The 22216-nt window shown below is 46.0% G+C and overlaps 1 long non-coding RNA gene across 1 annotated transcript; it reads left to right on the plus strand.

Moving 5' to 3' along the window:
• The first annotated feature begins 4716 nt into the window (after positions 1–4716).
• LOC121548762 lies at positions 4717–21022 on the plus strand. The gene is made up of 7 exons (XR_005996689.2): positions 4717–5020; positions 9930–10830; positions 13556–13701; positions 14116–14198; positions 15213–15547; positions 19870–20059; positions 20215–21022. It is a non-coding gene; the product is annotated as an uncharacterized LOC121548762 (long non-coding RNA).
• The last annotated feature ends 1194 nt before the right edge of the window (positions 21023–22216 follow it).

The following is a 22216-nucleotide window of genomic DNA, read 5'->3' on the forward strand; positions in this document are numbered from 1 at the left end:
CTCGAGGTCCGTGACCGACTGATTTATTGGGCTCACAAGTCACCCTCCTCTGGTCATCCTGGTATTGGTCGGACGGTGCACTGTCTTAGCGGGAAGTACTGGTGGCCCACCTTAGCTAAGGACGTGAGAGTTTACGTTTCTTCCTGCTCGGTGTGCGCCCAGTGTAAGGCGCCTAGACACCTGCCCAGGGGGAAGTTACAACCTCTCCCCGTTCCACTACGGCCGTGGTCTCAGCTGTCGGTGGATTTTGTCACGGACCTTCCCCCCTCCCAGGGGAATACCACGATCTTGGTCGTTGGGGATCGGTTTTCTAAGGCCTGCCGTCTCATCCCTATGCCAGGTCTTCCTACAGCCCTACAAACGGCCGAAGCCCTGTTTACTCACATTTTCTGGCACTACGGGGTGCCTGAGGATATAGTGTCTGATCGGGGTCCCGAGTGTGGAGGGCGTTTATGGAACTTTTGGGGGTCTCGATCAGCCTTACCTCGGGTTTTCACCCTGAGAGTAATGGGCAGGTGGAGAGAGTAAACCAATATGTGGGTAGGTTTCTGAGGTCCTACTGCCAGGACCGGCAGGAGGAGTGGTCGGGGTATATTCCCTGGGCAGAGATAGCCCAAAACTCACTCCGCCACTCCTCCACTAATCTCACTCCTTTCCAGTGTGTGTTGGGCTATCAGCTGGTTCTGGCACCCTGGCATCAGAGCCAGATCGAGGCTCCTGCGGTGGATGAATGGTTTCGGCGCTCGGAGGAGACATGGAACGCTGCGCACGTCCATCTGCAGCGGGCCATCAGACGGCAAAAGGCGAGCGCCGATCGCCACCGCAGTGAGGGTCCGGTTTATGCACCGGGAGTTCGGGTCTGGCTCTGACCAGAAACCTGCCCCTTCACCTGCCCTGCCGGAAGCTGGGCCGGCGGTTTGTGGGGCCATTTAAAGTCCTGAGGAGATTGAACGAGGTATGTTATAGGTTACAGCTGCCTGTTAATTATCGCATTAACCCCTCGTTCCATGTGTCTCTCCTCAGGCCGGTGGTAGCTGGTCCACTCCAGGAGAATGAGGTACGAGAGGCCCCTCCGCCCCCACTAGACATCGAAGGGGCTCCGGCGTACTCAGTCCGTTCCATCGTGGGATTCGAGGCGTCGGATGGGGGTCTGCAGTATCTCGTGGAGTGGGAGGGGTACGGTCCGGAGGAACGGTGCTGGGTCCCTAGGAGGGACATCCTAGATCCCTCCCTGTTGACAGAGTTCCACCGGAGTCACCCAACTCGCCCTGCTCCGCGTCCTCCTGGCCGTCCCCGAGGCCGGGGTCGGCGCACGGCTGGAGCCGCGCGTCAAGGGGGGGGGGTACTGTCACGGATTCTGCCGAGGCTGCTCCTCCTCCTTGCTCAGGCAGGCTTCGGCGTTCGTCGTCCCCGGAGTACTAGCTACTGCCGTTCGATGTTATCGGTGTTTGTTTAGTTTTGTCTGTATTGTTTACACCTGTTCGTCATTATGTTATTTGTTTCCCTTATAATTACCCCTGTCTCTCATCTGTACTTTGTGTGTGATTGTTTTCCCCTTCACGGTTGTCATTTTTGCGAGCGGGTTATTTCCTCCCTGCGTGGAGTTATTTTCTGTGTCCTTTTGGATCCTTTTCGTATTAAAAGTACGTATCCGAGAGTTCTGTGTCCTGCGCCTGACTTCGTTTACCGCATCTCACAGACAGTCGTGACAGGTGCACTTCACAAAATAGATGGCATCATGAGGAAGGAAAATTATGTGGATATATTGAAGCAACATCTCAACACATCAGTCAGGAAGTTAAAGCTTGGTCGCAAATGGGTCTTCCAAATGGACAATGACCCCAGGCATACTTCCAAAGTTGTGGCAAAATGGCTTAAGGACAACAAAGTCAAGGTATTGGAGTGGCCATCACAAAGCCCTGACCTCAATCCTATAGAAAATATGTGGGCAGAACTGAAAAAGCGTGTGCGAGCAAGGAGGCCTACAAACCTGACTCGGTTACACCAGCTCTGTCAGGAGGAATGGGCCAAAATTCATCCAACTTATTGTGGGAAGCTTGTGGAAGGCTACCTGAAACGTTTGACCCAAGTTAAACAATTTAAAGGCAATGCTACCAAATACTAATTGAGTGTATGTAAACTTCTGACCCACTGGGAATGTGATGAAAGAAATAAAAGCTGAAATAAATAATTCTCTATACTATTATTCTGACATTTCACATTCTTAAAATAAAGTGGTGATCCTAACTGACCTAATACAGGGAATTCTTACTAGGATTAAATGTCAGGAATTGTGAAAAACTGAGTTTAAATGTATTTGGCTAAGGTGTATGTAAACTTCCGACTTCAACTGTATCTATTCTCCCATATGCTCTTACAATGACTTACATACGGTAGGGATATTAGAGCACTCTCAAGATTAATTTGATCATCTGTGAACAAAACAGTGCAGATTAAAACAGCAAGCTATTGGTGTTACTGTCCGTTCTGTAACTGAAAATAACTGTTGAGTAAAGTCACAGTGACAAAGCATGAACGGCTTTAACCATGGTTAACCCACGAAGCTGTGGTCTCAGTTCCTGTCTGTTGCAGATCGCTTTGTATGAGACTGACACAAGCTCAGGCACACACACACAGGGGCAGAGAACACAGGCTATATAAGATACAGTATCAGGCGGTGCAGCTTCAGTTTCTGCAACCTCTGTTGCAATGGGGACACCTAGTGTTAACTGAAGTAACTGGTCACATACAGTTCAGAAAGTATTCACACCCCTTTTCTTATTCCACATGTTGTTGTGTTACAGTGTGAATTCAAAATGGATTAAATACATATTTATTTTTTGCTCATCTACACACAATACCCCATAATGACAAAGAGAAAACATATTTCTAGAATTTTTGCACATTTATTGAAAATGAAATACAGAACTATCTCATTTACATAAGTATTCACACCCTGAGTCAGTACATGTTAGAATCATCTTTGGCAGCGATTACAGCTATAAGTCTTTCTGGGTAAGTCTCGAAGAGCTTTGCACACCTGGATTGTACAATATTAGCTCATTATTCTTTTTAAAATGTCTTCAAGCTCTGTCAATTTGGTTGTTGATCATTGCTAGACAGCCATTTTCAAGTCTTGCAATAGATTTTCAAGCCGATTTAAGTCAAAACAGTAACTAGGCCACTCAGGAACATTCAATGTTGTCTTAGTAAGCAACTCCAGTGTATATTTGGCCTTATGTTTTAGGTTATTGTCCTGCCGAAAGGTGAATTTGTCTCCCAGTGTCTGTTGGAAAGCAGACTGAACCAGGTTTTCCTCTAGGATTTTGCCTGTGCTTAGCTCTATTCCATTTATTTTTATCCTAAAAAAAACTCCCTTGTCCTTGCCGATGACAACCATACCCATAACATGATGCAGCCACCACCATGTTTGAAAATATGAAGAGTGGTACTCAGTGATATGTTGGATTTGCCCCAAACATAATGCTTTCAGGACATAAAGTTAATTTCTTAGCAATTCTTTTTGCAGTTTTACTTTAGTGCCTTATTGCAAACAATAGTATTGTGGAGTAACTACATTGTTGTTGATCCATCCTCAGTTTTCTCCTATCACAGCCATTAAACTCTGTAACTGTTTTAAAGTCGCCATTGGCCTTCCATCCTCTCTGACAACTGAGTTAGGAAGGACACCTGCATTTTTGTAGTGACTGTGTGTATTGATACACCATCCAAAGTGTAATGAATAACTTCACCATGCTCAAAGGTATATTTAATGTCTGCTTTTTTATCCATCTACCAATAGGTGTCCTTATTTGTGAGGCATTGGAAAACCTCCCTGGTCTTTGTGGTTTAATCTGTGTTTGAAATTCATTGCTCGACTGGAGGACCTTACAGATAATTGTATGTGTGGGGTACAGAGATGAGGTAGTCATTCAAAAATCCTGTTAAACATTATTGCAACTTATTATGTGACTTGTTTAAGCACATTTTTACTCCTGAACATATTTAGGCTTACAATAACAAAGGAGTTGAATACTTATTGACTCAAGACATTTTATCTTTTATCTTTTCATTTGTAATTAATCTGTAGATGGGTAGATGTGTGTCAAAACCTTTAGTGCTTATAACAAGTTTGTAACAAGTTCCTTTGAATATAGATTTTGATTTAGTTTTACCTTTGTTACCCTGACTTTGAATGATGTTTTTATTTTATTTTAGCTTAAATTCAGAGTTGGTTTGATATTTACACATTGACTGGTGGAGGACACAGTAAGCTGCTAAATGAAAAGAACCAAGAATGTAGTGTTAATCTCATCTCCAACATAAACACATTTCTTTCCTCTCGACTGTGAGAGCTTAGCAGAGTGGCACACTGATCAGGCAGAGTGGTGTTGCTAAGGGCCTCACTCCCACCTTCTGTAAGCAGCAGCCAATGGCTGTCAGAGCTGTTGGTCTGTAACCACCGCTTCCTGCACCAGGCAGCCAGGCACACAGATAATATGCAAATGTTCATTAAAGAGATGTCAGGATGTGAGATAGAAAACACACAGACACACACACACACACACACACACACACACACACACACACACACACACACAGACACAGACACACAGACACAGACACACACACTGACACACAGACACAGACACACAGACACACACACACACAGACACACACAGACACACACACACACACAGACACACAGACACACACACAAATCAGAGGAAGTGCAGATGGGAACGATGAACTTTCGTTGCAGGCATCAAACTTCCTGCAGAGCAATTTATTTTAAGACGCTGAACTTGTGAGCCATACTTGCACCAAGTTGAGGTTTGAGGCAGTAGCCTTGTCTAACTGTTTTATTTTCTTCCCTTTTCATCTCCTTGTTTCTGTGTCAGAGTTAGGAACAGAGTTAGGCAACGGAGACAGACCAGCCAGCCAGGAGGCTGAGGAGGAATCAGTGGTGTGGAAGTTAAGATTGTCCCTATTTTGCAAGAGCTGGAGTCCATCGCTGCAGGTAGTGTTCTGTTTGCTATGAAACGGACCCCAAAAGAAAGATGTTATCCTCAATATTAGGACAATGATGACTGGACGGTGTTGAATTGCAATTCTTTCCCTAATCCATCTATGTCCTGTACAAAAAGCACCTCTTTCATAAATGCACAAATTATTTTATTACTTTTTGTGAACTGGGGAAATATTGCGAAAACAAAGTTTCTCATGTGCTATTCAACTGATTTCATTATCATGCTAATATGTACAGTCGGAAATAGATTTAGGTAGAAAAACACACACACGCACACAAATAAAATAAATAAACACAGAGCCATTTTAACCGTCGAAAAAATTTAAACTAAGCAGTGTTGTGTTTGGCGTCCCTACAGAATTCTCCTAGACTGACTTTGCAGTCTGACTACCGCCAAACGAAATCTACGGTTATACAGTGGGGGGAAAAAGTATTTAGTCAGCCACCAATTGTGCAAGTTCTCCCACTTAAAAGGATGAGAGAGGCCTGTAATTTTCATCATAGGTACACGTCAACTATGACAGACAAAATGAGGAAAAAAAATCCAGAAAATCACATAGGATTTTTAATGAATTTATTTGCAAATTATGGTGGAAAATAAGTATTTGCTCAATAACAAAAGTTTCTCAATACTTTGTTATATACCCTTTGTTGGCAATGACACAGGTCAAACGTTTTCTGTAAGGTTTTCACACACTGCTGCTGGTATTTTGGCCCATTCCTCCATGCAGATCTCCTCTAGAGCAGTGATGTTTTGGGGCTGTCGCTGGGCAACACGGACTTTCAACTCCCTCCAAAGATTTTCTATGGGGTTGAGATCTGGAGACTGGCTAGGCCACTCCAGGACCTTGAAATGCTTCTTACGAAGCCACTCCTTCCTTGCCTGGGCGGTGTGTTTGGGATCATTGTCATGCTGAAAGACCCAGCCACGTTTAATCTTCAATGCCCTTGCTGATGGAAGGAGGTTTTCACTCAAAATCTCACGATACATGGCCCCATTCATTCTTTCCTTTACACGGATCAGTCGTCCTGGTCCCTTTGCAGAAAAACAGCCCCAAAGCATGATGTTTCCACCCCCATGCTTCACAGTAGGTATGGTGTTCTTTGGATGCAACTCAGCATTCTTTGTCCTCCAAACACGACGAGTTGAGTTTTTACCAAAAAGTTATATTTTGGTTTCATCTGACCATATGACATTCTCTTCTGGATCATCCAAATGCACTCTAGCAAACTTCAGACGGGCCTGGACATGTACTGGCTTAAGTAGGGGGACACGTCTGCACTGCAGGATTTGAGTCCCTGGTGGCGTAGTGTGTTACTGATGGTAGGCTTTGTTACTTTGGTCCCAGCTCTCTGCAGGTCATTCACTAGGTCCCCCCGTGTGGTTCTGGGATTTTTGCTCACCGTTCTTGTGATCATTTTGACCCCACGGGGTGAGATCTTGCGTGGAGCCCCAGATCGAGGGAGATTATCAGTGGTCTTGTATGTCTTCCATTTCCTAATAATTGCTCCCACAGTTGATTTCTTCAAACCAAGCTGCTTACCTATTGCAGATTCAGTCTTCCCAGCCTGGTGCAGGTCTACCATTTTGTTTCTGGTGTCCTTTGACAGCTCTTTGGTCTTGGCCATAGTGGAGTTTGGAGTGTGACTGTTTGAGGTTGTGGACATGTCACACCCTGGCTCTGGGACTCTATATGTTGAGCCAGGGTGTGTGCATTCTATGTGTTCATTTTCTATGTTGGGTGTTCTAGGTTGTCTATGTCTATGTTTGCATGTGTGACTCCCAATCAGAGGCAACGAGTGTCAGCTGTCGGCTGGTTGTCTCTGATTGGGAGCCATATTTAAACTGTGTGTTTTCTCTTGGGTGTTGTGGGTTTTTGTTCCGTGTTCAGTCAGTGTTACTGTGGACTTCACGATCGTGTTTTGTTTGTACTTGTGCTTTACTAATTAAAGTCATGTTCGTTTCACACGCTGCGCCTTGGTCTACTCCTTCTCGTCAAGACGATCGTGACAGAAAAACCCACCGTAAAAGGACCAAGCAGCGTGTCCAGGAGCAGGCAGACTGGACAAGAGAGGAGCAGCGGCGTCAGCAGTGCCATCGTCGGACGGACGAGAGGCACCCCCAAGAATTTTTTAGGGGGGGGCACACGGCATGGGCGACTGGGCAGCAGGAGGCTGCCACAGGGCGAAATAGGAGACGAGGAGAGAAGGCCACCGGGTTACGGGAGCCATTGGCGAGAGGAGGGAAGGAAGTCGTAGAGGCACGGCGAGAGGGACTGAGGTGTATTGCCAGTCCGGTCCGGCCCGTTCCTGATCCCCGTTTAAAGCCAGTGGTGTGTGTTCCCAGTACGGTCCGGCCTGTCCCTGCTCCACGCACCAAACCTACGGTGTGCGTCGCCAGCCCAGCCCGGCCTGTCCCTGCTCCACGCACCAAACCTACGGTGTGCGTCGACAGCCCAGCCCGGCCTGTCCCTGCTCCACGCACCAAACCTACGGTGTGCGTCGCCAGCCCAGCCCGGCCTGTTCCTGCTCCACGCACCAAGTCTACGGTGTGCGTCGACAGCCCTGCCCGGCCTGTTCCTGCTCCACGCACCAAGTCTACGGTGTGCGTCGACAGCCCTGCCCGGCCTGTTCCTGCTCCACGCACCAAGTCTACGGTGTGCGTCGACAGCCCTGCCCGGCCTGTTCCTGCTCCACGCACCAAGTCTACGGTGTGCGTCGACAGCCCTGCCCGGCCTGTTCCTGCTCCACGCGCCAAACGTACGGTGTGCGTCGCCAGCCCAGCCCGGCCTGTTCCTGCTCCACGCACCAAGTCTACGGTGTGCGTCGACAGCCCTGCCCGGCCTGTTCCTGCTCCACGCACCAAGTCTACGGTGTGCGTCGACAGCCCTGCCCGGCCTGTTCCTGCTCCACGCGCCAAACCTACGGTGTGCGTCGCCAGTCCAGCCCGGCCTGTCCCTGCTCCACGCACCAAACCTACGGTGTGCGTCGCCAGCCCAGCCCGGCCTGTCCCTGCTCCACGCACTAAGCCTACGGGGTGCGTCGCCAGCCCAGCCCGGCCTGTCCCTGCTCCACGCACCAAACCTACGGTGTGCGTCGCCAGCCCAGCCCGGCCTGTCCCTGCTCCACGCACCAAACCTACGGTGTGCGTCGCCAGCCCAGCCCGGCCTGTCCCTGCTCCACGCACTAAGCCTACGGGGTGCGTCGCCAGCCCAGCCCGGCCTGTCCCTGCTCCACGCACCAAACCTACGGTGTGCGTCGCCAGCCCAGCCCGGCCTGTCCCTGCTCCACGCACCAAACCTACGGTGTGCGTCGCCAGCCCAGCCCGGCCTGTCCCTGCTCCACGCACTAAGCCTACGGGGTGCGTCGCCAGCCCAGCCCGGCCTGTCCCTGCTCCACGCACCAAGCCAGGGGTGCGAGTCGTCAGCCTGGTCCAGCCCGTTCCTGCCACTCGCACCAAGCCAGGGGTGCGAGTCGTCAGCCTGGTTCAGCCCGTTCCTGCTACTCGCACCAAGCCCGGGGTGCGAGTCGTCAGCCTGGTAAGACCGGTCAGCTGCTCCACAACGGAGCGTAAGCAATCCGCTCCGTCAATGTCCAGTCCAGATCCAGCCAGCGGGGTCAGACCGGACCAGGGGCGCTACGGGGGTATTATGGAGGGGTGGTGGTCGAGGCCGGAGCCGGAGCCGCCTCCGAGGAGGAATGCCCACCCAGCCCTCCCCTGTTTGGGGTTTTGTTAAGACGCGGTCGCAGTCCGCGCCTTTAGGGGGGGGTACTGTCACACCCTGGCTCTGGGACTCTATATGTTGAGCCAGGGTGTGTGCATTCTATGTGTTCATTTTCTATGTTGGGTGTTCTAGGTTGTCTATGTCTATGTTTGCATGTGTGACTCCCAATCAGAGGCAACGAGTGTCAGCTGTCGGCTGGTTGTCTCTGATTGGGAGCCATATTTAAATTGTGTGTTTTCTCTTGGGTGTTGTGGGTTTTTGTTCCGTGTTCAGTCAGTGTTACTGTGGACTTCACGATCGTGTTTTGTTTGTACTTGTGCTTTACTAATTAAAGTCATGTTCGTTTCACACGCTGCGCCTTGGTCTACTCCTTCTCGTCAAGACGATCGTGACAGGACAGGTGTTGTTTATACTGATAACAAGTTCAAACAGGTGCCATTAATACAGGTAACGAGTGGAGGACAGAGGAGCCTCTTAAAGAAGAAGTTACAGGTCTGTGAGAGCCAGAAATATTGCTTGTTTGTAGGTGACCAAATACTTATTTTCCACCATAATTTGCAAATAAATTCATAAAAAATCCTACAATGGGATTTTCTGGTTTTTTTTTTCTCAATTTGTCTGTCATAGTTGACATGTACCTATGATGAAAATTACAGGCCTCTCTCATCTTTTTAAGCGGGAGAACTTGCACAATTGGTGGCTGACTAAATACTTTTTTTCCCCACTGTAAATATTTAAACACTTTTTTAATTTAATGGAAATTCATTTGAAGGATAAATGTTAAATATTTATTGTACCAAGTACCTTCTGGCTCATGCATAAAACACTTCTCAGATTGGCTGGGAAATTGCAGTATGTTGAGTCGAGTGTGTAGCCAAACTTTCTGGTTCTGAAAGAGGCAGTTGGCCGCCTTTTTTCTACAGAAGAAAAACATTTATTTTACCTAGAAAACACAAGGAAAAGCGCCCCACCCTCTCTCTTCCTCTATGTAAAGTACATTATGTTAATCATGCATATTCACTGAGGGCCAAATCCTAACATAAGATATGAGTGCATAACTCATAACTCTGTCTGCATATGCATTAATCATACATGGCAGTGGTATATTTGCACAAAAAAAGTTATAACAAGTTTTAAAATATATACATTCTTCTCAATCATGTGACTCTCCTCAGGTGAATCAGAGGACGCCGTGGAGAGGCTGTGTAACACGTGTGACCGTCTCCATGGCACCCTGGCCGAGCAAGGCATGCTGGGCCAGCATTGCAGGAGTAGGGCTGGGCTTCTCAAAGCGCTGTTCTGCCTCATCGACCTCGACTCTGCCCAACTCAACCTGCAGCTCGCCAAACTCACCCTGGCTGTGAGTACAATCAATGTCATCATGATGGTTCTCTTTCTCCCATCTCTTCCCTGCCCTAAGACACAACAGTAGCTTTCTCAGACCAGACCTTAGTTAGCCTTGTTGGGAGACATCATTAGTACAAAGCAACAGCGTAAGGTTCCTGCTGTGTTAGTAGATTGTCTGATAACTTTGCGTTGTTCAGCTGAGCGTCAGTGGCAACGACCTGCTTAACATCTGTAAACTCATCTTCAAGATCAGCCGCAGTGAGAGCAACGAGCTCCTCTTCCAGAACAACTCCATCATAGGTAACACATTGACACACTGTACAATATGTGTGTACACTGATTGTATAATGTTGCTTATATATGTTTGAATGTTTGTTTTTGTCTTTACCTTTGTAAGGATCAGTGGCGGCTGGTGGAGGAGCTATAGGAGGACGGGCTCATTGTAATGACTGAGGTTGAAGTGTCTTAACAAGTGTGTTATGTGTGACTTTGTATTACACCTAGATTCCCTGCTGTGTGTGCTGAACTGTGAGGATGTGTGTGTGTCTGGGGAGGCTGTATTGTACTGTGTGGGCACTCTGAAGTTCTTCTCAGGGAACTCCGCCCTCCTCAGGCTCCCTTTGGCCAAGGACCGTGTGAGTGTGGCCACCCTGCTCATTCAGAGGCTCCACCCACTGGCCCGACCAGACCACGCCCAGTTCACCATCGCAGAACACATCCTCGTATACAGTGAGGGAAAAAAGTATTTGATCCCCTGCTGATTTTGTATGTTTGCCCACTGACAAAGACATGATCAGTCTATAATTTTAATGGTAGGTTTATTTGAACAGTGAGAGACAGAATAACAACAAAAAAATCCAGAAAAACGCATGTCAAACATGTTATGAATTGATTTGCATTTTAATGAGGGAAATAAGTATTTGACCCCTCTGCAAAACATGACTTAGTACTTGGTGGCAAAACCCTTGTTGGCAATCACAGAGGTCAGACGTTTCTTGTAGTTGGCCACCAGGTTTGCACACATCTCAGGAGGGATTTTGTTCCACTCCTCTTTGCAGATCTTCTCCAAATCATTAAGGTTTCGAGGCTGACGTTTGGCAACTCGAACCTTCAGCTCCCTCCACAGATGTTCTATGTGATTAAGGTCTGGAGACAGGCTAGGCCACTCCAAGACCTTAATGTGCTTCTTCTTGAGCCACTCCTTTGTTGCCTTGGCCGTGTGTTTTGGGTCATTGTCATGCTGGAATACCCATCCACGACCCATTTTCAATGCCCTGGCTGAGGGAAGGAGGTTCTCACCCAAGATTTGACAGTAGAAATGCGGTCCCTTTGATGCGGTGAAGTTGTCCTGTCCCCTTAGCAGAAAAACACCCCCAAAGCATAATGTTTCCACCTCCATGTTTGACGGTGGGGATGGTGTTCTTGGGGTCATAGGCAGCATTCCTCCTCCTCCAAACACGGCGAGTTGAGTTGATGCCAAAGAGCTCGATTTTGGTCTCATCTGACCACAACACTTTCACCCAGTTCTCCTCTGAATCATTCAGATGTTCATTGGCAAACTTCAGACGGCTCTGTATATGTGCTTTCTTGAGCAGGGGAACCTTGCGGGCGCTGGAGGATTTCAGTCCTTCACGGCGTAGTGTGTTACCAATTGTTTTCTTGGTGACTATGGTCCCAGCTGCCTTGAGATCATTGACAAGATCCTCCCGTGTAGTTCTGGGCTGATTCCTCACCGTTCTCATGATCATTGCAACTCCACGAGGTGAGATCTTGCATGGAGCCCCAGGCCGAGGGAGATTGACAGGTATTTTGTGTTTCTTCTATTTGCGAATAATCGCACCAACTGTTGTCACCTTCTCACCAAGCTGCTTGGTGATGGTATTGTAGCCCATTCCAGCCTTGTGTAGGTCTACAATCTTGTCCCTGACATCCTTGGAGAGGTCTTTGGTCTTGGCCATGGTGGAAAGTTTGGAATCTGATTGATTGATTGCTTCTGTGGACAGGTGTCTTTTATACAGGTAACAAGCTGAGATTAGGAGCACTCCCTTTAAGAGTGTGCTCCTAATCTCAGCTCGTTACCTGTATAAAAGACACCTGGGAGCCAGAAATCTTTCTGATTGAGAGGGGGTCAAATACTTATTTCCCTCATTAAAATGCAAATCAATTTATACAATTTTTGACATGCGTTTTTCTGGATTTTTTTGTTGTTATTCTGTCTCTCACTGTTCAAATAAACCTACCATTAAAATTATAGACTGATCATTTCTTTGTCAGTGGGCAAACGTACAAAATCAGCAGGGGATCAAATACTTTTTTCCCTCACTGTAGGTGAGATGGTAGCGTGGAAGTCTTGGAAATGACAGACTCTCTTGGTAACATCGAAAATGGAAGAAAAAAAATGTCCGGGGAGGGTCCTCTTCAGACAGACAACTCTCCCAACAAATCACGAGGTAGACATGCCAGAACATCACAATTCAAAACCAAGGTTTGCAGGCAAAACCTTTACATTGGTTTTAGAGAAGGTAGTTGATGCAAACTAGCCACTTGAGAAATGTATTCATTAAAAGTAACCTCTGTGATCTCCATCTTGCTAGTTACTATTTTCTGTCCGGGGGATGTGGGCAACAAGCGGATGAGGCAGTGGCATAGATCCTCTATGCCAAACTGACATTGTATCCGTACAGGCTTGTAAGCCGGAACATTGGTACATTGTGGGGGGCAACCTGTCTGTCTAGATAGACAAGTTGCTTGGGGTAGAAATTACCCCGAACTTCAGATCTAGGATCAGTTATGCACACTATGGTAAAGGCCCGGTAGAGCTGATCACAAATCAGTCAAGGGCAGTTACTTGAGCAACTTTCTGCTAAATTCCTCGACAACTGAACAGTTAACTTCTCAGTAGAAGTAAAAAATTTGAAACAGAAAACAATTAAAGGAACAAACTGCGAAATATTCAGCTTCAGGGAACTTCTCAGAGTTCTGGTGAGGGGAACTTTAATTTGCCTTTCCTGCTATTAGGAATGATGTTTTTAGTCTACTGCTTCATAATGTTCTGATCTGTTCTGGCCACAACATACACAGCTCTGCTCCACAGTACAGTACAGTACAGTATGTTTAATTCTATAGAAAATCACCTCTGTATTGCTAACAACTTCAGTCTGATTAAGGTAACATCCTGAGTTAGCGGTTAACAGATTATTTGATATGAAAGGCTCCACGGCGGCCTGTCTGGCTGCTTGTTATGCTGCTGGCAGTCTGAGGGAACTCAGAGTAATAGAATGTTCCAGTTTTCTTCTCATTCAGCGCAATTGCAGAAAACGCTTTGTGTGGTGTTAGAAATCACAGTTTCCTTCATGATAGTGACCTCTCTCTCTCTCTCTCTCTCTCTCTCTCTCTCTCTCTCTCTCTTTCTCTCTTTCTCACCATCTTCTCTTCTAACCTCCGACCCCTGCAGTTGACAGCGACCCTGAGGAATCTGGCTGACCTCCCAGAGTCCCGCCCCCTCTTCGTCTCCCACCGTGCCCTGACCAAACTGTGCTAGGCGCTGCACCATCACCACGGAGACCAAGATATCTGTACCAACATCGCCAGGTTATTCAGGTACCTGTACCACACACACACACACACACACACACACACACACACACACACACACACCTAAAACATCTCACCTTACATTTAACTGTTTCATTGAAAGTGGGACAATACAGACCTCAGACCATTCACAACACTCCTTGACATTGTGCATTACTTTTTAGTGTGTAAAAAAATGAGGTGATAGTTAAAGATAGCTCAGATACTTTTTCCGACCACATCAGCCAAAACTGTTATTTCACATACAACCTTATATGAATCAACAGTTCACTATATGACAGTACATGATTCTAAAAGCATGTAGCACTTCCTATTTCCACAACTAATACCAATAAACCCAATTCTTTTTTTGTGACAATAGCAGTCCAGTCTGTGACAATCTGGTCAGTGTTATTTGTTGTCCCTCTGTCTGTCCTCCAGTAAACTGTCCTCCTACTCTGGCCAAGACCCCTGGCTGTTACACACTATTTATAGAACTGATGAGCAAACACCAGCGGAAACAGGTGAGCCGGGCCCCCTGTGTATCTCTGTGTGTGTATCTCTATCTGTGTGTGTATCTCTGTCTGTGTGTGTATCGCTGTGTGTGTATCTCTGTGTGTGTATCGCTGTGTGTGTGTGTGTGTGTGTGTGTGTGTGTGTGTGTGTGTGTGTGTGTGTGTGTGTGTGTGTGTGTGTGTGTGTGTGTGTGTGTGTGTGTATGTGTCTGTGTGTTTGTATGTGTGTGTGTGTGTGGTATAGGAAGCAAAAGAGCCCATTCACTCCCAGTGTTTATACTGTACATTGACTAAGTCTGTCTTCAGGAAGTTGTTTATGTACTTCAAGTCCCATTATAATTACAGCAGTGTGTGCGCGCGCATTTTGACATTAATCAGCGTCCCAGGAGAAACTGAGGAAGTAATCCTGCCCTTAGGGAGACGAGGTGGGGAGGTAGGCTCTGGCAATCAGAGAGGACTCTTAATCACCCAGGAAATAAACACACACACACACACACACACACACACACACACACACACACACAGGAGACACACATATATTCCCCTGTTATTATACATAGACACACGGTTGATCACATTGTGTCCTGAATAACTCTTTGACAGGACAGCTTGTCCCCATAACCTTGTCAGTACAGTATGTTACAGCCCAGTTCATCTCAGCCACACTGGCCAGTCAGCCCAGCCAGGCCCAGGGTAACTCTGTGTGTGTTTCTGTGTTTCTGTGTTTGTGACACACACTTTAGGGGACGGACAGAGTGCGATTAAGAAACAAACGTGGTATACAGGTTGTTTTCTTCTCCTTTTTGGGTAATTTGTCGATCCTTGTTGTTGTGGTGGGAGAGAAACGGTAAATATGACGAATGCCAGGTCATATCTGATAGGAGAAATGACTGTATTACTCTCTGTAATCACCAAGGTATTTGTTTATGTGGATAACACACATGCATGCATGCACACACCCACACACACCCACACACACACACACACACATTACACCTGATCCTCTGTCTCTCCCCCACACAGGACCTGGTGGTGCGTCTACTCTTCACTCTGGGTAACCTAACGTCTCGGAGCAGTGAGGCCAGAGAGCACCTCTTCACAGCTGAGGGGTGTGTGTCCGTGCTGCTTGGGCTCTACAACACCTACCAGGGGAGGGGGGTCCCTTACCGTACACACACCCCACACACCTCCAGCCAGGGACGCCCGTACACCCTGCACCGCTCCTGTGTGGGGGCGGGAGAAGGAGGACATGCGGGTGAAGCTGGTTAGGGTGCTGGCTAACATGTCCATCCACCCTGCAGTGGGACCTACCCTGGCAGCTAGCACACACCTAGTACACAACCTGCTGGACACACTGGGTGAGTTTCAGTGCTTTGAGGGTAATGTAAGGGTGAAATGATGGTCCCATAATGTTCTCATAACATCCCCATAATGTTCCCAAAATGTTCTAATAACGTCACAATACTGTTCTCAGAACATCTGAAAAAATGTGCACCCAAAGAGCCCACACTTGAATAGATCTGATAAGTTTATTGACAGGACAAACCAAGGCCAGCCAAGGCTCTAATGAAGGCGATTTACTCTGAAACGTGTGCCTGTTTGTATGTCCCATCAATAAACGTATCACACTGTACAAAGCCTTTACTGTAAAACTCTGTACAGTCAGTCCTTTGGTACCACAGCTTCCTGTGTGCTGGGGATAAAACATCTAACACCTATTCTGTTCTTCAATTTCTAGCTTTTTTTTTTTTTTTTTTGCACCTCCTTTTTCAATTTGGGTCCTTTTGAAGTCTGAAAGAGCCAGAGAGAGAACAGGATGTTCTGTGCACTTTAGAGCCTGGTTGGTTTCTTAAGAAACTTCTAGGTGGTTGGAATGATGGTTTCAGGACTGACTGGTACAGGCCATGTTCAGGTGGGTGTGAAATTCTCAGTTTCTCAGCTTTAGCTGTGAGCTCTTCCCTTCCGCCTCCCTCCCACACACTGTAGTGTACTGTTACTGAGAGAGAGAAAGAGAGAGAGAGAGAGGGGAGACAGGCAGACACAGAGACAGACAGACAGACAGACTACTGCTCCCCCTCACACCTACGCTGCTGTTCATTGGTTATTGATTGTAATTACCATTAATATCTATCTATTTATCCTGCTACTAGTCAATATTACTCCGGTTTACCATTAGTATATTAACATACGTTTTTATATATTCCTGCTACCAGTCACATTTCAGCCCTGTTTATATGTACACTGAGTGTACAGAACATTAAGAAGACCTTCCTAATATTGAGTTGCACCCCCTTTTGCCCTCAGAACAGCCTCAATTCGTCGGGGCATGGACTCTACAAGGTGTCGATAGCATTCCACAGGGATGCTGGCCCATGTTTACTCCAATGCTTCCCACAGTTATGTCAAATTGTCTGGATGTCCTTTGGGTGGTGGACCATTTTTGATACACATCGGAAACTGTTGAGCGTGAAAAACCCAGCAGCGTTGCAGTTCTTGACACACTCAAACCGGTGCTCCTGGCACCTACTACCCCATTCAAAGGCACTTAAATATTTTGTCTTGCCCATTCACTCTTTGAATGGCACACACACACAATCCATGTCGCAATTGTCTCAAGGCTTTGAAATCCTTCTTCAACCTGTCCTCCCCTTCATCTACACTGATTGTTCTACAGCTGCACCATCAAGAGCATCCTGACCGGTTGCATCACTGCCTGGTATGGCAACTGCTCGCCATCCAGGACCGATATACTAGGCGGTGTCAGAGGAAGGCCCATAAAATTGTCAAAGACTCGTCACCCAAGTCATAGACTGTTCTCTCTGCTACAGCACGGTAAGCGGTACCGGAGCACCAAGTCTAGGTCCAAAAAGCTCCTTAACAGCTTCTACCCCCAAGCTATAAGACTGCTGAACAATTAATCAAATGGCCACCTGGACTATTTACATTGACCCCCCCGGACTATTTACATTGACCCCCCCCTTTGTTTTACACTGCTGCTACTCTCTGTTTATTATCTATGCATAGTCACTTTACCCCTACCTACATGTACAAATTACCTCAAATAACCTGTACCCCCGCACATTGACTCGGTACTGGTACCCCCTGTATATAGCCTCGTTATTGTTATGTAATTTTATTGTGTTACTTTTTATTTGATTTTTTACTTTAGTTTATTTAGTAAATATTTTGAACTGCATTGTTGGTTAAGGGTTTGTAAGTAAGCATTTCACGGTAAGGTCTACACCTGTTGTATTCGGTGCATGTGACAAATACATTTTGATTTGATTTGATTTGAAGTGGATTTAAAAAGTGACATCAATAAGGGATCATAGCTTTCACCTGGATTCACCTGGTCAGTCTAGGTCATGGAAGTGTGTTTGTACACTCACTGTATCACGCCTATGCTGACACCTTTGCACACACACACACACACACACTCATAACCACACACACTGTTTACTATTATTATTATTATTATTATTATTTCTCCTGCTACCAGTCACTTTCTCTTCCTCCCTGCCCACATGTACATATCTACCTGAATACTCCAGTATCCCTGCACATTGTAAATGTGGCACTGACCCTGTACATAGCGTCCTGTATTATTTCTCCTGTTTTTTTTGTTATTAGTTCTACTATTTTTTCAGTGGGGAAAAAAAGTATTTAGTCAGCCACCAATTGTGCAAGTTCTCCCGCTTAAAAAGATGAGAGAGGCCTGTAATTTTCATCATAGGTACACGTCAACTATGACAGACAAATTGAGGAAAAAAATTACAGAAAATCACATTGTAGGATTTTTTATGAATTTATTTGCAAATTATGGTGGAAAATAAGTATTTGGTCACCTACAAACAAGCAAGATTTCTGGCTCTCACAGACCTGTAACTTCTTCTTTAAGAGGCTCCTCTGTCCTCCACTCGTTACCTGTATTAATGGCACCTGTTTGAACTTGTTATCAGTATAAAAGACACCTGTCCACAACCTCAAACAGTCACACTCCAAACTCCACTATGGCCAAGACCAAAGAGCTGTCAAAGGACACCAGAAACAAAATTGTAGACCTGCACCAGGCTGGGAAGACAGAATCTGCAATAGGTAAGCAGCTTGGTTTGAAGAAATCAACTGTGGGAGCAATTATTAGGAAATGGAAGACATACAAGACCACTGATAATCTCCCTCGATCTGGGGCTCCACGCAAAGATCTCACCCCGTGGGGTCAAAATGATCACAAGAACGGTGAGCAAAAATCCCAGAACCACACGGGGGGGACCTAGTGAATGACCTGCAGAGAGCTGGGACCAAAGTAACAAAGCCTACCATCAGTAACACACTATGCCGCCAGGGACTCAAATCCTGCAGTGCCAGACGTGTCCCCCTGCTTAAGCCAGTACATGTCCAGGCCCGTCTGAAGTTTGCTAGAGTGCATTTGGATGATCCAGAAGAGGATTGGGAGAATGTCATATGGTCAGATGAAACCAAAATAGAACTTTTTGGTAAAAACTCAACTCGTCGTGTTTGGAGGACAAAGAATGCTGAGTTGCATCCAAAGAACACCATACCTACTGTGAAGCATGGGGGTGGAAACATCATGCTTTGGGGCTGTTTTTCTGCAAAGGGACCAGGACGACTGATCCGTGTAAAGGAAAGAAATGAATGGCGCCATGTATCGTGAGATTTTGAGTGAAAACCTCCTTCCATCAGCAAGGGCATTGAAGATGAAATGTGGCTGGGTCTTTCAGCATGACAATGATCCCAAACACACCGCCCGGGCAACGAAGGAGTGGCTTCGTAAGAAGCATTTCAAGGTCCTGGAGTGGCCTAGCCAGTCTCCAGATCTCAACCCCATAGAAAATCTTTGGAGGGAGTTGAAAGTCCGTGTTGCCCAGCGACAGCCTCAAAACATCACTGCTCTAGAGGAGATCTGCATGGAGGAATGGGCCAAAATACCAGCAACAGTGTGTGAAAACCTTGTGAAGACTTACAGAAAACGTGTATATTGATTACTGCTCTGTTGGGTAGAGCTAGCAGGTTAAGCATTTCACTGTACTGGTGCATGTGACAAATCAAACTTGAAACTGAAACAGACAGACGTTTTCTTCTCGCTCCTCTCTGCACTGGCTGTGGACCCAAATCAGGCAGCTCAATGATATCCTGTTTTGATCACAGTTTATGACAGGTCATGCATGCTGCTTTACATTAGAGACAGAGACAGGGAGAGGAGGAGATATTCTCCACCACACCAAAGGGCCTTTCCAGTCAGATCCAGAAACGAAACAAACACTATGACGCAGGCACCGGTTGACAGTACAACCGCAATATCTTTGAGATAATATGACCGAACAAGCTATATATTTTCCTTCTCTCTCTCGCTCTCTCTCTGTCTCTCTCTCTCGTGCTGTTGAAGCTGCTCCTCATCTCCAGTATGGATGGGATTATGGAGGCCATGTGTGTGTTTGGAAACCTGTCCCAGTCCAGGGAGGTTCGCCACGTCATCATATAAAACAAAGGTGTTCATGCTCTATTGACACCCTGTGAGAGAAAATTAGAACTGTCCGGAGTTTTATCAGCCCACCTTTAGGAGCAGATGCACTCAAGGAGAGCTAATGTAAGGCAGTGTGTGAATCCAATGTGACTTAAACCCCTCTCACCCGTCATGTGACGTGTGTGCGCCTGTGTGCAGGCTGTCAGACAGTGAGGGACTTTGGACCAGTGGACTGGCAGCTGGCTTGGCAGCTGGCTGGCCTGGTGTGTCAGGCCCTGTGGAACCTCACTGAAGAGGGGGGGACGGGGACAGGGATGGAGACAGACTCCCCCTCCACACTGGACAACCAGGAGAGAGGCACTGCTTGAGGTCCTTACACTGTACCTAGGTACGGATACCAAATTATTTATAACAGGTTATTTTACTGAAAGTTTCATGAATAAGCTTTTATAGTTATTCTATGCTTTGGTCTACTGCTGTAAACAAATACTTTGCTCTGTTTTTGATGTTGAATCATTTTGATGAAGCTCTCTTTTCTCTCAGACGAGGAGGAAGCACTGCAGTGGACCTCTGGTGATGACATGAGGGACTTTCACCGAGCATGCTGGGAGTTGGAGTTCCTGCCTGTGGCTCAGAGGCTGAGGGACAGGATCCAGACTCAGACTGTCAGCCATCTACTCAGTCTCCCTCCCTAAAGTGTGACATCTTTGCAATGTCCTCTCCTTTCTTCTTGTTGTGCCCTGCTAGCGTCCTGTAACACTGTCACCTCTCTAGAGTTACTCTCTAGAGACCATCTCTTCTCCAGTGTCAGTCTGTACTCAATGCACTTTACCTTCAGGTTCTACCACTCTCTCTAATACTATTACTAAGGCCCTGACTAGGGAAAACTTAGGTTTAGAGTGTTTTCCTAGTCAGGTCACATAGTCAGGAAACACTCTTGGCCCTACCTATGACATACGGATCTTTGAGCCTCTGACTTGTATGACAAACTGTTTTCCCTTTAAATAACCGAAATGATAGTTTTTATGTTGTACCACACTGTAAATGGTTAATGTGATTTTATTATCATAAGCTACTCTTCTTAACATCTGACCATAATTGTAAATTGCCTCTCTGTGGTGATAAAATGTGAAGACATTGTTAATCTGTGAACTGCTGTACATAATAAACCACAACAAAACAGAAAGTGTGGTAAACGTTCTCTTTCTCAAAGCCTTTATTGTTACACAGATATGGACCAGGCCAGGCAGTGCTGCTGCAAAGTTAGTCAAGAACAGTGTTTTTATCATTACATCAAATAAGAAATACAAAAACGGCACCTCTGTAAAAAAAAAAAAAACGTATCCTGCAATAATAACGCCTTACAGTGACCACAACCACAACCCAATAGCGTTTCATCAGCCATAGTTAATGACACACATTGTTCTCCACATGATAGATACCTGTCCGTCTGGGTTGATATGAAAGTTAGTTAGCTGGCTGATCGTGGAGGTATTAAGTGCATCAATTGTTTAATAGTCTCATCGTGTTCAGATTGTCATAGGGAAATGAGAGTCGGTCAAAAATAGAGGCTGTTCAGTTCTGTATCAGTTGAGATACACTACTGGTGATTGAATGAACCAATTCACCCTCTGTTTGCCCTTAATAGAAAAGTCCCAGAACGTCCAAAGAATTCAGTCTACAGCCAGTCATCCACAGGGATGCCAGGGAGTTTTCCCAGGGAGAACGGAACAGGACAGGAAGGTGAGCAGAACATAGCTCAAAGGTGATCCTAGAAGGAATTTCCCCTCATCTCACTGCACATTACAGACAGGTCCAAGTGTTTTAGCACAACAGGTGTGGGAGTAACATTCAACCTTGACTGGACAAGGAAGGACCATTTTGTGTCATAACGTTAAATCAACCAAACATTGAACCACAGAGTTCAGTGTAGTATGAATGGGAGGACTGACTCCCCACTGGACAAAATTTGTTGAATCAACGGATCCACGTAATTTCAACAAAAAAAAAGAAATGTGATGACATTGAATCAAAGTGGAAAAAAGCAATCAACATAAGGGAATTTAGCATTTTTTTCACATAACTTTTAACCTAAATCCAATGACATGGTGACTTTTTTTCACGTTGACTTCACGTTAGTTGACAACTAATACAAATGTAAATAAAAACTAGACATTGAACCAGTGGGTCCACACAACACAGGAAACCTAAAGGATTTAGACTCACACACCCAACAGTTTTATGCTGTTGTATGAAACATTTCCTTATGTGTGGGAGTCATTATTGCATTAACTGTGCAAAATGTAACTGTAATAGCCAAATGTTTCCTATATCATTACTGATCTCATATTGTAAAGTGCAATTGATGGAGATCAGATGTTTATTGTTAAGGTTGCAGATAATACATGTATGTGTACTGTGACTACAATTTGGTGGGCTTATTTAATGAATGATTCAATGTGTAGATCATTTATATGTAATAATGATATACTTTTGATGCAGCAGCAACAGTTCTAGGGAGAAAACTAAAATAATAATACAATGA

This window comes from Coregonus clupeaformis, chromosome 33 (genome assembly GCF_020615455.1).
Source record: "Coregonus clupeaformis isolate EN_2021a chromosome 33, ASM2061545v1, whole genome shotgun sequence".
Taxonomy (NCBI): domain Eukaryota; kingdom Metazoa; phylum Chordata; class Actinopteri; order Salmoniformes; family Salmonidae; genus Coregonus; species Coregonus clupeaformis.